The sequence below is a fragment of the Mus musculus genome, chromosome 12 (assembly GCF_000001635.26).
Source record: "Mus musculus strain C57BL/6J chromosome 12, GRCm38.p6 C57BL/6J".
Taxonomy (NCBI): domain Eukaryota; kingdom Metazoa; phylum Chordata; class Mammalia; order Rodentia; family Muridae; genus Mus; species Mus musculus.
In genome coordinates this window covers 58636681-58651166 of record NC_000078.6, presented here as the reverse complement: position 1 = coordinate 58651166, position 14486 = coordinate 58636681, and the positions used below count along the sequence as shown (strand labels likewise).

Below are 14486 nucleotides of genomic sequence, written 5' to 3'. Positions count from 1 at the left end.
TAATTTGGAGATTGCTATGTTAAGTCAAATACTGCATAGAAAAAAGCAAACCATTGTGTGTTCTTAAACACATTGTGGGATTTGAAACACCAAGTCAAATATACAAAAGTAGAGAAAAAATGGTGGCTGAAGGTAGGAGAATATGAAGAGATGTAGGTCCAAGTGTTTAAAGATGGAGTTATGTAGGTTGAATGTACCTGGTGACTTGAAGCAAGGCATTGGATGACAGTTAATAATAGTATATTGTTAACTGGGGCATCAGGACTGTAGCTGATAATAGTATAGTTTACATTTTACATTTTTTTTTTGCTGCCTCAGCATCAATTTGGGCTTAATCACTCTTGATGGTTTCTAATTTTTTTTAACCAATTTGTTCCTTAAAATGGTCCAATCAGGCGTTTGAGATTTACATCATCTGTTGTGACCACCTCTCTAGAAGACTGCTAAATATATTCTGTTTGACACATTCCTCCAACCTCTGTATGCCGCATGGATCACACAGGCATGTGAGGGGACTGCTCCTCAGCACAGTGGGACTTGAGAGAACAGAGCCTGCTTGTTCCAAACTTACCAACTACAGTTCCTCAAGGGGATCTTGCTTGAGAGCACATAGTACGTGGCAGTGCTTAGTAAGCTCTTTGCTCCCTTTCCCTCTTACCAACCCTACTGGGGGGATGCACATGCTAAGGTGTCCAGTGAGCTTCCCAAGGTCTCGGGAGATTCCCAGGGAGCTTTGCTCATACAGATATTTGCGATGACCAGGTTTCTTTTAGAAATTTTAATTGCATGCATACGGCACATGTTTCCTCCCTTCTCCTTTGTCGCCACACCCTCCCCTTTTCTACAGTATGGTGAAGGGTAAATCACATGACCCTCCTTATCTTCCACTTTTTTCCTTGTTTTCAGATAATCAAGTTCATGTTGTTTTTCGTTCTTATATTAGGCATAGCCAGACTGTGCAGGAGAAAGCTGTTTGGCTCATGAATATCTGCAAAGCTTGCATGGGACTTACTTACCTTTCAATGTGGTGATTGTACAGTGCAGATGCTGAAGAGGTGCTATACCTACTTCACACCCTGCTGGATTTCAATTCCATAGAAGCCATCAGTCATTGCCCTCTAGGCTGGGTGTTTGCAATTCTGTCAGCAGAGGCACCAGACCTTGAATGTGTACATTCAACAACGAAGGTGTTCCCATCGCTTTAGTTAAATGGAGTCCAGGTCTCTGGCACTTTCTGCCTCCAGCAAATTGGCCTCTGGACCATTCTCTCTACTAATTTCATTTTCTCTTTTTTTTTCTCTTTCATTTAACCTTCCTATCACATAGACTCTAACCTTAGCCACCGATAAATAACTCTTACAAGCTTCCTCTAAGGCACCTGATATGCATGGTAGCCCAACCTCAGTTAATACAAGCACCATGAAGAGGCTAACTCATGACTGTCTTGGAAAGAACTTAATGTTCTCTACAACATCTCTGGGTTGTAGCTGTTACAATGGAGACTAACCAAGCCCCAAAGAGGAGGAGGAGGAGTAGGCTCTGTGGCATGCCACAATTGAGCTCCATCACTTCATCTCTGATAGAAGTTAAAGTCCTCACATGTTGACCAGTTGGCCTGTCTGTTTACAAATCCCTGGTGTCGATCCCTTTCTAAATACTGAACTAAAGACTGAAGTCTGAAAAACACTTACAGTTCCTGTAGATAAAGCTGTTCTCAACCTGTTGATGGCAACCCCTTGGGGGGGGGGGTAAAATGATGCTTTCTTAGCCATTCAATATAAGATATCCTGTATATCAGATACACTACAATTCATAACAGTAGCAAAATTACAGTTATTAAGTAGCAACAAAAGTAATTTTATGATTGGGGTCACCAAAACATAAGCAACTGTATTAAAGGCTGAAGTGTTAGGAAGAGAATCACAGCTCTACACAATCCTGCCGGGTATGGGTGGTCTAGAGCAATGTTAAATGATGTATTCTCTTTCATATGAATTAACCTAGTGAAAGGCTATTTAGGAGAGTGATATGATGAATTTAGTAACCCAAAGTTACTATTATATTTTATTTTTTAAATATTTTTATTTTTATTGGTTATTTTATTTATTCACATTTCAAATGTTATCCCCCTTCCCCAAGTTATTCTATCATGATATATTTATTAACACAGGGTTTCATGGAACACAAGCTCACTGAGAAATATGGTAGATGAGCCCAGTTTTGCTTGTATTCTTCTGTCTTTAGAGCCTCTGTTGAGCACTGGTACTCCTGTTAGGGAAAGTTTAGGGCAGGGAAAAGTTAAATTGATTTTTCTTAGCAAGAGCTAGCAAGCTCTCTCAAAGCCTTTTAAATTCACACTTCATTTCTCACTTCAAAGCGACACTGAAGGTCATCTGTCTGTTTGTACAAACTACTTTTCCAGTCAGATCCATTCCTGTATCTCTGAATAGCGTCTAGACTGCAGCCACTCGGAGTTTTATGGGCTTCTGTTTTCACACCTGGGTAATTCTTTGACTCTGTCCCTTGTGCTTCCGCTGCCCTCTCTTCTCATTTGTTTTGTTTATGAAGCCTTTCCTGGATGACACCTCCTTTTCTCCCTGTTTAATTAACCAATGAATTCATCCACCACATCCCAGTTATGTGAAGGATCAGACTGGGCTTTCAGGATACAGACATGCTGAAGACAGATCTGGGAACTCTGTTACTATGGAGATGTGACTCTCCTGAACTCCAACTCACTTTCCTTACACTGCCCAAATGCTTTTATCACGGCAACTTATGGCAATTTTAATTATGAAATAACTTTAAATTATAGGAAAATTAATCAATATTAAAGATACATATGCATCTTTAACAGAGACTCCCTTTCAACTTACTTTATGGTAATGTTATACGATCTGTGATATACTTCACCCTCTTCATCGGTCAGTCAAACCTCCAACTGGAAAACAAACAAACAAACAAACAAACAAACAAAAAACCCACCTCTTCAGACATCTTTGGTAATCCCCAAAGCAGTTGCAAATATTACAGTCCTGGGATATTTCTTCCTGATCAGATTCAAACTTTTGTTCAATGGTTCTGCCTTCTTATTTCACTCTATTTGATGGCAGTTGCTGGTCTATCTCATTGCTAGAGGTGTTAATCTTTACACTTAGTTTAGAAGATGTCTATCAGGTTTTTCTACTGTAAACATACTTTTCTTCTCTTTATTGTAATGGATATTTTATAGAGAGGCGTTTTGAGATGGCTACAATGTACCACCCTTACTTTTACTAGTTTCAATAGCCATTGGTGTTTCATATCTGAGTTACTTGTTACTATACAAGCGTTTAAATATTTATTTCCTCATCTCATTACTTCCTGGGGTAAGCAAGGATACTGTGTATGTGCATGCACTGCTGCTGATAGGTCCTTACATGCTATTTAATGTGCTAAAAATTCATCATCACGAGTATTATTTGAGGATTTGATTGTTTCATATTTGGCCAGTGGCAGCTTCCTTGATCTGATGTTTTAAAGGACTATAAATTCATCTGCTCCCCACATTAACTATTTATCCTAGATCTCCTTTGGTTTTTTTTTTTTTTTTTGGCAAGGTATCATTTGACAGCCAAGCTCTAGATGTTATGTGTGCATTGGTATAATTGAAGGGCTGCTGCCCCTAGGTACTCTGTGAACAGACCGAGGCAATCTCTGCAAGTGCATACATATCTTCACATCCATAGAATATGGGTATCCATGTGCATAAACATGTATTACTATATATCTTTCTACATTTCTGTATCTACTTGTTTTGATAGCCACTGAAAACCATGGGTTTATTCCAGTACTTTCAACTCTAATTTAAAAAAAAAAAACAGTAGGACTATTTCTGCTTCCTTCTTTTCAAGTTTATAATCCTCAGATTCCCATGTTCCAAAAACATTTATAGATTTGCTCAGTTTATCAGTCAGCAGTCAACGCCCTGACCTTACTGAGCTCTGACCTTACTATGTGGACCCGGTCTGTTATCTCTGAGTTCTTTCCCTGCAGGCATGACAATGGGAGTATATTATCAACTCTTTGTGGATGTGTAAATAACCAAAAATATCAAATCTTGAAAACTATAAAGTTCTTTTTGGCTCATTTCCCTTTATTTCATGCGTCTTTATTTCTGGCATCTACATATTGAGAAATAAGCATCTTTCTCTTAATATGATCCACTTCAGTCAGTAAAAGTAACCACTTTACTTGAGCAAATACATCTCTATAGGGCTTCCTCCTTTGTTTTACATTTTTCTCCCTCTACCCCAGGACTCATTGGGGTAAGGGGCTGCCTACTTTCTGTTCTTGAGCCACTGGAAAACCTTGCACTAGTGACGAGAGTAAAATGTGTGTCTAGTTGTTACACTGGGTGTTTTCTTTCTTACACAACTGACCAGCTCTTTTGCAGCAGTGACTGGACTCATTCTATGTTGTCATTGCACACAAGGTCCATCATCCACATTAGTCTCTCACCTGAAATTTGTTTAGATGCTGATGGGAAAAAACAGACCAGGAATTGGTATACATAAGACATATACCAAAGTAACACATACAGTTATTTATTACAAGCTAAGTAATACATGCCAGAATACTGTTGAAAAGATAAGTAATATCCAAAGTGAGTATAATTGAGAAAAAAGCATGGCATGAATAAAAAGGAGATTTTATAGAGGTGCTTACTTTACAAATTGTTTGGGATGTTAGCTTTTTCTGGCACATAAAATACCATACAGCAATAAGACTTATGTTGGAAAGGATAATAGCCAATTGGTTGGCTAGAGAGATGCACAAATTTGCCAACAGAAAATATAAAATGGAATGTTAAAATGTTTTTAGGCATTGTTACTTTGAATGTGATATTTTTATCTACTATTTGAGAATTTTATACATGTACACAATATATTGTGTTCATTTTCACCCTTGGTCCATGCTCTCCAAGTCCTCTTGGATTCCCTCATCTCCCTTCTAACTTCATATCATTTTAAAATAACCTACTGAGTTCAGTAGTGCTACTAATGGGTGTGTGGTTCTCCCCTGGAGCATGGCCAACCTACCAGAGATCACTCCCTTAAAGAAAACTGACTCTATTTCCATTAGCAGCATTAGCTGTCAACAGCTCCCCACAGACATATGCTCTCTTAGATCAGTTATAAACTTTTGCACCAGTCACCACCTACTGCACAAACACACCTTTCTGATGATGACTGAGAAATAGCAGCACTAATTTATGGCTCTAAAGATACACATTTAAAAGACAGTTCGATACTAATTTCATTTAACAAAATAACAGTAATAGGTTCACCCCTGCGGCCTATGAGTGTTCCAGCCAAGTTGTTAGCCACGTTTTTAAGTACAACTATAAATTTCCTCCTGCTAAACAGTTGTTAAATCCAATCAGAAAGTGGTTGCTTATCACTGTAACATTCATGCTACTATTCATTCTATATTCATGTACTCATGGGCTTATATGTCCAAGTCAGTCGTTATTGTAGCTCTCAGTGTTCACAGTTGGCCAAGGCTGAGATGGCTTTTCTACCCTGGCAGCCTGTGTAGCATTTTTTAGTAGTATGAAAGCTAAGCATCAGGGACGGAGCTTCCAGGTCAGTATTAGCTTGATTTATCCATGTCTTATGATTAATGTATGCAATGTCTTCAGCAGTAGAATCTTACCATCAAGCTATGATGGGCAACCAAGAGCAATGGTAACAGTTTATATTTTGGGGTTCTCTGGGACCCCATGACAGGTGGTACCCCTCACCTGGCACTGGACCTTTTATTGACAATATATGGCTTCTGGGAAAAGTGCTACCCCCAGCCTCATGTAGGGTAATTCTACTTAAACTTGTGTGTATGTGTGTATAAAACAGTAGGTTTTCATATGTTGTTTTCAAATGTCCTTAGTTTTAGTTATTCTTTCTCTGCTCCCTGCCCGTTTTTTTTAACCCTACCTTCCCCCCACATAAACCACCCCAAAGTGTTCATTTTTCCTTTTTCATATCACCTGTGTTCTATTATCTCCCTTTCCTTAAGATCATTCACAAATTAACTTTTAAGTGCCACTTGGATAGGGAATATACATTTCACACTGCTGGCCTTGTGTCTAGTATGTGGAAGTCATCACTGTGCTTTGGACTCGTGTCACCTTATGCACAAGTCACAATGACTACCAAAGTTCCACTCTCAGGATTATCCTCCTGATATGACTCTCGTGGCCTTATCTGCAATTCTGCAGCTATTCTTACTATCATATTCATCTTCCAACTGTGATGTTAGAATACATCTTCCATGAGTTCTGTCTCCATGGGCTATAAAGATTGGCTATTTTTGCTCCTCTCTTGATCTAATAAATTTTCAGAGCAATTTAATATACAGTATGGTCCAGATTCATTAATAAAATGATGACTGACACCTGACAGAACATTAGCCAAGATTAAAAATGGAGTTTCCAGCTCATTAAACACCACAAAAGACCACACTTTAATAATCATATAATCTACTGAATGATGTACTTGAATGGCTTCTGGTGGAGTTTCCAGTTACTGAGACCAAACGGTTCAGAAAGGAAAACCTCATTTTGTTTTTTTAACACACCTGATTGATTTGAGATTTACTTGAAGGGGTTCACTTAGGAGCATCTTTGGATTTAATAAGACATGAAATGATTTTCCTATGCTTATTTTTTCTTGAAAACATTTTCCACACAATATATTTTGATTTCACTTTTCCTTACCACCAATTCCTTAAAGATTCTCCCAATGACCTATCCACCCAACTTTATGTTCTCTTTCTCTCTCTCAGAATGAAGAGAACCAAACCAAACCAAACCAAACCAAACCAAACCCAAAAATCCCCAAGAAACACCCCTCAAAGAAATGAAAATAAACAAGTAAAAGGCCAATAAGACAAAAATGTCAAAACAAAGCAAAATAAGACAAAATGTTGAAAGAATATAATTGATCACGGGCCCTGTGCTGAAGTATCCTTAACATACTGAGCCTGGCTGCCCTGGAGAAAATGGTTTTCCCTCTGTCAGCAGGCATTTCCTGCACATAGCTTCTTGCTTAGGGGTGAAGCACGTGACCAATTCCCCTTGCAGTGCTGAGACCCCATCTGGCTTGAATCTGTGCACATGCTATGCATGCTGCCACGGTCTCTGAGAGTTCACAAATATATTAAGTTTCTCTGTCCTGGAAGATACTCTTTCCTTGGAGTCTTCACTTCTGGCTCTTATAGTCTTTCTGCCTCCTCTTCTTTACAGACTCCTGAGCCTTGATGGGAGGGGTTTCAGGAAGTCACCACATTTAGGACTGAGTATGCCGAAGCCACCACTCTCTACACATCATGCAGGTGTGGGTCTCTGTGTTAGTTCCCATCTACTGCAAGAGGAAGCTTCTCTTGATGAGGGCTGGGCAAGGCACTGATCTCAGAATGACTTTTTCTAGCTCCATCCATTTACCTGTGACTCTCATAATCTCAATTTTTTCCTTAGAGCTGAAATAACGTCTTATTGCATAAATGTAACATATTTTAATTCATCAATTGATGGACATCTAGGATGTTTCCAGTTTCTGATTATTATGAAGAGAGCAGCAACAAATGTGGATGAACAAATGTCTTCGTAGAGTTTTTGTACATATTCCCAAGAGTGGTGTATATCTCGAGGTAGATTGATTCCCAGCTTCCTGAAAAACTGCCATCCTTACTCCCATAGTGTTTGTACAAACCCACCAGCAATGAATGAGTGTTCCCATTTCCCAGCTCCCTCACCACCAGCATGTGCTGTCATTTGTTTTATTAACTTTGGTGTTTCAGTCTGGTACAAGATGAAATCTCGGAGTAGCTTTGATTTGCATTTCCCTGAGGGCTAAGGATCTTGAACATTTTTAAAACTGTTTCTCCGGCACTTGCGTTTTTGAGAACTCTCTGCTTATTTCTGTACCTCATTTTTTAATTGAGTTATTTGTTTTCTTGAGGTTCAGTGTTTTTATTTCTCTCTATATATAATGTTTATATGTATATATGTACATGTGTATATATACAAATAATGTGTATATCCATGTGAATGTGTCTGCCTGTCTCTCTTTTATATATCGTCTATCTATCTATCCATCTATCCATCTATCTATCTATCTATCTATCTATCTATCTATCTATCTATCTATCTATCTATCTATCTTCCTATCTATCTATTTATCTATCCACATTAACTTTCTATTTAGATACATAATTTGTAAAGACCTTTTCCTGTTCTGTTTAGAAATGCCTTTCCAGTGCCAATGTGTTCAACTATTCCCCACTTTTTCTTCTGTTTTTATGTTGATGTCTTTGATCTATTTGGAATTGAGTTTTGTGTTCGGGAAATGCATGGATCTATTTGCACTCTTCTTGAAGTCATCCAGTTTGGTAAGAGCCACTGGTTGAAGATGCTAGCATTTCTCCAGTATTTATTTTCTAATTCTTTATAAAATTTCAGGTGACCATAGGTATATGGACTTATGTATAATTTCAATTTAATTAATTGATCAGTGTGTCTGTTTTTGTTATTGTGGCTCTGTAGTATAACTTGAAAGAAGGATTGTGTTGCCTCCAGTAGTTTTTTAATTTTAATTTTCCAGCAGTGTTCTTGAATTTCTGTGAATAACTGTTGGAATTGTTGAAATTTTGAATGATTGAATTAAATCTGTATATTGCTTTTGATGGGATGGCCACTTTCATAATATTAATCCTACCAATTCATGGGTTTGGGAGATCTTTTTATATCCTGGCATTTTCTTCAACTTCTTCCTATAATGTCTTAATGTTTTTATTATAAAAGTCTTTTACTTGCTTGGTAAGAGTTATCCCAATACATTTTCTGAACTATTGTGAATGGTATTGTTTTCCTGATTTCTTTCTTTGTCATTTGTATATAGGAAATCAATTGATTTTTCTGTGTTCATTTGTAGGAGTTCCCTGGTGGGATTTTTAGGGTCAATTAGGGTATGTATATTATTTTTAGATGCCGTACTTTGATTTCTTCCTTTCCTATTTACATCCCTTTGATCTATTTCAGTTAGTCATCTAATTGCTCCAGCTAAGATTTTCTAATTTAATATTTAATTAATTTATTTATTTACACTTCAGATTTTATTTCCCTCCTGGTCCACCCTCTGACTGTTCTACATTCCACACCTCCTCCCTGCCACCCCCCCCCCCCAGTCTCTATGGAGACAATCCCCATCCTTCAACCCTGACTCCACCAGACCTCTAAACTCCCTGAGGCCTCCAGTCTCTTGAGGGTTAGGTGCATCTTCTCTGAAAGAACACAGACCTGGCAGTCCTCTACTGTATGTGTGTTGGGGACCACATATCAGCTGGTGTATGTTGCCTGGTTGGTGGTCCAGTGTTTGAGAGATCTTGGGGGTCCAGATTAACTGAGACTGGTCCTCCTACAGGGTCTCCCTTCTCCTCAGCTTGTTTCAGCTTTTCCCTAATTCAACCACAGGGGTAAGCATCCAGCTAAGATTCTTATGTGCTATATTGAATAGGATCAGAAAGAGTGGACATCCTTGTTTTATTACTGACTTCGGTGGAAATTCATTGAGTTTTTCCTATGTAGATTGATGTTGGCTGTGGGCTTGCTGTAAATTGCCACTATGCTGAGGCTTGTCCACCACATCCCTAATCTCAACAGAAGGAAGAGGTGTTGAATTTTTTCACAGACTTTCCTGCATAGAAGAAGATGATCATGTGGCTTTTGTTTTTAATTTCTTTATGTGGTGGATTTATCTTTTTGGTTTAAATATGTTGACCCATTCCTGCATCTCTGAGATGAAGCCAATTTGGTCATGGTGGATTTTTTTTTTTTAAATATGGTTTGTTTTTTTTGTGAGGGTATTTTATTGATAATTTTTGCTTCTACATTCATAATAGAAATTGGTCTATAATTTTCTGTTTGTGTTGTTGATTTTTTTTGTATGGCAATGATATCAGGGTAGTGGTATCATAAAAAGTATTAGGAAATTAACTTTTATGTTTTCCAGTTTGGTAGAGTACAGGTTTTTAAAAGTATGTCCTTATGAGTCAGTTCTTGGTGTTGGTTTTCGTTATCCCCCTTATCTCTAAATTTATTGATGTGTACATTCTCTTTCTAATTTTTAATTAGCTTAGCTAAGGATTTGGCAGTCCTGTAGATTTTCTCATAGAAGCAACTTTTCCTTTCCTTGATTCTTCGTACTTTGCTGTGCTGTTCCTACTTTGCTGACTTCAGCCCTGAGCTTTACTATCACTTTGCCATCTTCTCTTTTTGGATCTTATTCATTCTTGTTCTTATAGAGTTTTCAGATGTGTCACTAGGTTAGTAATATGAAATTTCTTTTCTTTTTCTTTCTTTTCTTTTTTTGATGTAGGCACTTAATGCTATGAACTTGTCTCTTTGAACTTCCTTCATTTTATTCCATATTTTGGTTCTGTTGCCCCAAACCCTCTCTCTCTTTCTGTCCACTTCTAAAGTTTTTAATTTTCTTCCTGAATTCTGTCTTGATACATTTTTCATTAAGTACTGAGTTGTTCGATATCTATAATTTTGTATATTTCTCTTGTTGATATACAGCTTTAATCTATGGTGATCAGATAGGATGCAGAGGGTTATTTTAATTTACTTGTGCCTGCTGAGACTTCTTTCATGTCTAAATGTGTAGTCAACTTTGGAGAAAGTTCTACGAGCTTCTGAGAAGAAAGTGTATTCTTTAGTGTTTGGGTGAATGTTCTGTAATTATCTGTTAGGTCTATTTGGGTTTTGACATCATTTAGCTCCAGGATTTCTCTAGTTATTTTTCTGGGTAACATATTTATTGGTGAGAGAGTGGAGGATTGAGGGTAGCCACTATGTGAGAATCAATATGTGATTTTAGGTATAGTAGTGCTTCTTTTATGAATTTGGATGTTCTTGTGTTTAGCATATAAATGCTTAGAACTTTAATATCATCTTGGTGGATTTTTTTCCATGGATGAGAATGTAGTTTCTTTCTCCATCTCTTTATTAGTTTTGGTTTGAAGTCTATTTTTATCAGATATTAAAATGGCTACACCTACTTGCTTCTTGTGTCCACTTGCTTGGAATACCTTTCCCCTGGAGTGGTCTCTTGATGGTAAAAACATAGTAGGGAAGTGGTTTTTTTTGGATGCAGCAATAAGATAAATTCTGTCTTCTAATCCAAGCTGTTTATCTTGTCTTTTAATTGGTATTTTCATAATGTGTAGTAAGAATGTGTAGAGAGAATTTTGGTTTCTTAAAAACCCAGTTATGTGAAAATGTTTTTGTTTTTGTTCCAGGTATGGGTTAAGAGGCTGTTTCACAACAGGTGATTATGATTTGCCTCTGGCAAAGGCAAGGGCATGATTTTTGTCAGCTGGAGATAATTTAATTCTGGAAAGTCTGGAGAAGGTATAAATGTGAGAGTCCCAAGAGGCCCTGTGGTAGCTGCTGCTTTCCCAGCTGCTGCCTTGCCTCTGCCTCTGCCTCTCTCTGCCTCTCTCTGCCTTTCTGCCTCTGCTTCTGCCTCTGCGCCTCTGCCTTTCCCCTGCCCCTGCCCCTGCCCCTGCCCCTGCTGCCTCCCTTGCCATTGGAGATTCTGATAAGGAGAAGAATTGATAAAAGAACTAGGTGGCCAGTTGTTAGGAATACTTTCCTTCATACTTTCACTTTCTAAACATTCAAAACAGTATCCACATTAATTTATTAGAACTATAAAATATGTTTTATAAAATACTGTCAAGTGTGCAGCAGACTCATGTCCACAACTTTGTGATTGAAGATGGTTGCCAAGTGCCTTGAGCAGGACCTGTCCAATTTAGTTCTCCTGTGAGAAGCAAGTTTGAAACAGGAATTTGGCTAGTGGAGGAACTGCCAGCCTCTCCTCTTAGATGAGTTCTCTGAGGGTGGAGCTTGTTATGGATAGTCTATGACACCCTGTCAATGCTGCTGTCTCCAGTCAACAAATCTTTCTATTGTGGAACAGAGCTTCAAACTGGGATGCAAAGGAACAATTCCAAGCTGTCAACATTGGTTGATCCCTGCTCCTGACACTCTGACTTGATTATTTTATTCTAAAGGGCAAAGGACTTCTGAGAATAATTATGTTGCATTTGGATTAACTAATTGAGACTTTGGCCTTTTTCTCTAGTTGCTTGTTCCTCACTCAAAATTAATTTGTTATGGGCACAGTGAGTTAATTAGCATGACTAGCTCCCTGGTCTCCATGCTTGCATTTTTAAGAGCTTTAAAGTCAAGGTACTGCTTACACAGGTGATTGGTGGTAGATAATTCTTGAGTTGTTATCTTAGGAGGGGTATTATCATATTATTACACATGTGCAATTATTTAGGAAGAAACAAATTGCCCTTTGCACCATGTTTTAAAGCATGTCAGATAGGACATATGTATGTATGTATACATACATGCATATATGTATATATGTATGCATGTATGTATGTATATACACACATATAGTTTGCTTGCATCCTGTCAACATTTTTAGATTGTACATGTTTGAAATGTGAGATTCCTAACTCCGAAAGAATCACATTTCTTGACAGGTAGCGACAGTAGGGTTCTCATTCATGAAGTGGTTATCATAACAAATAACTAGTGACACATTTGACTTGTACCTGTTGAAAATTTGAAGTGGTTCACCACTAGGGGCCACTCTGTTCTTGAAGCTTAAACCAACTCACAAGTTCAACAACAGTCGAACATTATGAATAAAATGGAGCAAGTTTGTAGGAATATAATATATGAATTATAATCATATTCTACTATTAATATACTAATGCTTGAAATATTCAGTTGTCAGAGTTTCTGTTTAAAGATGACTTTTTCTAGATACTGTACAAATCCATTATGTCACTGGACATGAGAAAGCCATTCTTCAGATCAGTAAAATTCTGCTAACTTTCCTAAAGGAGTTAGGTGTGATTCGATAATCTCAGAAGAGGGAGCCATTAACTTAATGTCTACATCAGCTTTCTCCACCACACAGAGATGATTTTAATGATTCTGCTCTGGCTTGATTTCCCATAAAGTGATAATAAGCTTATCTCCCTCTCAGGAGTGTTAGGAAGGAGACTTGGTTAAACGTGTGGAAGTGTCCGGATGATAGAAATGGTTAATCATTATTATGCAAAGTGATGCCGTGATAGTGAATCAATGAATTCACGACAGAGGGAGGGGATTGCCTGGTGATCCAGCTACAAACGAAAGCAGCAGTCTTGTCTGGTAATTAAAAAGTGTCTCTTTATGCTGCATTTACAAATAAAGAAGACAGATACAGTGTTTCTATATTGTGACATTTGGTTTTAGAGTAGTCTCTAGTTCACAAAATAGACCCAGCTGTCTGATCTAGGACATGCAGAGGGAGGCTGTGAAGGGCTGCTCTGTCCCTAAAAGACCTTGGGTGACAACACCTGGGAGACCTTTGAAACTGTCAGAACAACAGAGGCTCAACAAATGTACATGCTTATTGTTGCTTTTGCAAGAATCTCAAGGAGATCCACATCAGAAAAGGAGAAGGCAACATTGACTCTTGGAGAATTTTTGAAGGTGGTAATAACTCATGCGGCACCAAAGGCCTCAGGAAGTAGCTGAAATGAGTGAGTGAAAAATAAGCATGAGAGAAACTTCAGAGAGGAAAAGGTGCCTGGAAACCCTGGGGTCTGAAGAAGCTTTCCCGCAGTCCCAAGACTGTAGCAGCCATAGCTTCACAGATGTCAGAAGGCCAAGGGATTTATTTATTTTTTAGCTTTAATTTCAGGGCCACACCTCTATTCAAGTGAGTCTCTATTCTTCCCCTTTTCACCCTCAGAGTTTTGGTCATTTTTCTCCAGCTTTCTCAAAATGGAAGGTTTATGTATAACTTTTGAAACACTGAATTGTGATTCAAAGCAACTATGGGAACCAAAAACTACATCTGACTACTTCCTGCCAGGTGGATATCTTCCTTTGGGGGTGATTTGTTAGGTGACCTCCCCTGAACTTCACTTTGTTTATGTGCTCCACCACAGTGCAGAACTCTTGGCTCTGTGTGAATCTTAGAACCAAATTATTTTTGTCTCACATATACTTGTGTCCTAACATATACATAAACACAATTTCACTGTGAGCTCAATATGTTTAAATATTTTATCATTTATTATTATTATTATTATTATTTTCGAGACAGGGCTTCTCTGTATATCCCTGGCTGTCTTGGAACTCACTTTGTAGACCAGACTGGCCTCGAACTCAGAAATCTGCCTGCCTTTGCCTCCTGAGTGCTGGGATTAAAGGCGTGCGCCACCATGCCCAGCTTATTATTATTATTATTAAGGCAGGGTCTTACTATGTAGCCTTGGCTGACCTAGAACTCTCTAAGAAGACCAGGCTGGCCTAGAACTCACAGTGATCCATCTGCTAGGCTTCTTAAGTACTATGATTGAAGTTG

At 38.2% G+C, this 14486-nt stretch overlaps 1 long non-coding RNA gene across 1 annotated transcript in view; it reads right to left on the bottom strand.

Moving 5' to 3' along the window:
• Nucleotides 1-2131: 2131 nt before the first annotated feature.
• The window catches only part of Gm30687, a 212106-nt gene continuing 199751 nt past the window's right edge, over nucleotides 2132-14486 (bottom strand). Inside the window, exons 2-3 of the long non-coding RNA XR_381631.1 lie at nucleotides 2877-2941; nucleotides 2132-2268 (exon numbers count right to left, since the gene is read on the bottom strand). This is a non-coding gene — a long non-coding RNA (predicted gene, 30687). The remainder of the gene's footprint in view (nucleotides 2269-2876; nucleotides 2942-14486) is intronic.